This window comes from Heptranchias perlo, chromosome 20 (assembly GCF_035084215.1).
Source record: "Heptranchias perlo isolate sHepPer1 chromosome 20, sHepPer1.hap1, whole genome shotgun sequence".
In the NCBI taxonomy this organism is placed as follows: Eukaryota; Metazoa; Chordata; class Chondrichthyes; order Hexanchiformes; family Hexanchidae; genus Heptranchias; species Heptranchias perlo.
This window is the reverse complement of record NC_090344.1, coordinates 29,182,206-29,184,548: the sequence shown is the minus strand read 5'-3', so window position 1 is coordinate 29,184,548 and position 2,343 is coordinate 29,182,206. Positions and strand designations below refer to the sequence as shown.

The 2,343-nt window shown below is 41.3% G+C and overlaps 1 non-coding gene across 1 annotated transcript; it reads right to left on the bottom strand.

Moving 5' to 3' along the window:
• Nucleotides 1-1,481: 1,481 nt before the first annotated feature.
• On the bottom strand, nucleotides 1,482-1,573 carry trnap-cgg (transfer RNA proline (anticodon CGG)). The gene is given in 2 exon segments: nucleotides 1,482-1,518; nucleotides 1,538-1,573. It is a non-coding gene; the product is annotated as a tRNA-Pro (tRNA).
• Nucleotides 1,574-2,343: the final 770 nt, after the last annotated feature.

Sequence of the window (2,343 nt, the reverse complement as noted above, 5' to 3'; positions counted from 1 at the left end):
TACTCTAGTCCTCTAGATATGAATGCCAGCATTCCATTAGCCTTATTGGTTATTTTCTGCTTCTGTTCATGACACTTCAATGATCTATGTACCTGAACCGTTAAGTCCCTTGGACATCCACTGTTTTTAACTTTTTACCATTTAGAAAGTACCCTGTTCTATCCTGCCTTGATCCAAAGTGGATGACCTCACATTTGTCTGCATTGAATTCCATTTGCCACAGTTTTGCCTATTCACTTAATCGATCAACATCGCTTTGTAATTTTATGTTTTCATCTACACTGCTTACAATGCAACCAATCTTTGTGTCATCGGCAAACTTAGATATGTGACTTTCTATGCCTTCACCTAAGTCGTCAATAATATTGTGAATAATTGAGGCCCCAAGACAGATCCCTGCGGGACTCCACTAGTCACATCCTGCCAATGTGAGTACCTACCCATTATCCCTACTCTCTGTCGCCTTTTGTTCAGCCAACTTCCTAACCAAGTCCGTACTTTTCCTTCGATTCCATGGGCTTCTATCTTAGCTAACAGTCTTTTATGAGGGACCTTATCAAATGCCTTCTGGAAGTCCATATAAATAACATCCATTGACAGTCCCTTGTCCACTACTTTAGTCACCTCTTCAAAAAATTCAATCAGGTTTGTCAGGCACGACCTACCTTTCACAAATCCATGCTGGCTCTCTCTGATTAACTGTAAATTCTCGAGGTGTTCACTCACCCTATCCTTAATTATAGACTCCAGCATTTTCCCCACAACAACCCGAGTTTGTGTAATCTCTCCTCATAATTTAGCGCTTGGAATCCAGATACCATTCTGGTAAATCTATGCTTCACTCCCTCCAAGGCCAATATATCGCTCCGAAGGTGCTCAGAACTGATCACAGTACTCCAGGTTTGGTCCAAACAGGAACTTTGTATTGCTGAAGCATGACTTCTAACCCCTTGTATTCTAACCCTCCAGATATAAAGGCCAACATTCCATTTGACTTTTTCCTGTACCTGTCCATGACAGTTTAATGATGTATGTACATAGACTCCTAAGTCCCTTTGGGCCTCAAGAGTTTCGAGCAATTCACCATTGATAAAGTATTCTGATGTAATATTTTTCGGTCCAAAGTGGATGGCCTCACACTTGCCTACATTGAAATCAATTTGCCACAGTTTTACTCATTCATTGAATCTAGTAATATCTCTCTGTAATCTAATTCTTCCATCAACACTGCTAACAATTCTGTCATCGGCAAACTTGGACATGTGATTCTCGATCCCGTCATCTAATATCAATCAGACCGGTCAAACTGGGGTAAATTCACATTCAGCTTCAATCTCCACATCATCTTGAGACATTTTATTTACTCCGCGTGTGCTGCGCCTTGGAAACTTCCACACTCTGTCCTCTGGAGTTCAAATCTCACAACTGCAAAGATGTCAAAATCCAATCGGTGACTTCTCACTCAGAAACAGTGATATAAAAGGTCCCGTCCGGGATTTGAACCCGGGACCTCTCGCATATTCACGTAGTTGAAACACCCGAAGCGAGAATCATACCCCTAGACCAACGAGCCGCTTGACAGACAGCCAGGCTAACATTTCACCACCGTCTTCAGCCGATTGGCCATCCTTTCAAACCGCTTCTGTCCATCCAACCTCGTTTTCTATTCCGATGTGCAGCAATATCAAGTTGTACACTAACTATTTCCAGTCACCAATATTATTCTCTCTTTACTAAATTCGTTTCCAATGAACGACTTGTTTTATCAAATAAGACTTTTCAGAATTAGTTAATCTGAAGCTACATTGTCATCTGTCTCGGCATCGTCATAGAATATAAGTTACCATCAGTGTACTTCACTTATAACGCTGTTTTCTTTCACTGTGAGGGCGAAGAGACATAAATGTGGAGACATTAGCTCCGAATTTATCAGCTGGGTTGCACCATTACTTTTCCTACCGTCTCGGTCTTTTTTTTCTTTACCTTTCCCTGCTGGTGTTGCAGGTTAGATCAGCCTTTACCGTTCCAGGATGCCTGAGAAGTCCATCAGGGGACAACACATAGAGACAAGAGACAGGGAGAGATAGAGAGATACATGTAAATAAAGTAGAGTATAAATGGGTGGTTCTGCAAAGTAGCAGAATTTTAGTTGCAGATTGGGCAAGATTCTTTCTTGTGTATTTGAATTTTGCAAGAGTACATTGGACACCCAATTAAAAGCGCCGGCCACGCTCGAGTATCTCTCATGCTCTGAGAGAGATAAATGAAGTGAATTAGATCCAGTTCATTCATTTGAGCATTGAACGGATCTTTAAACAATAATTCAGCGAGCAGAAATTAAAC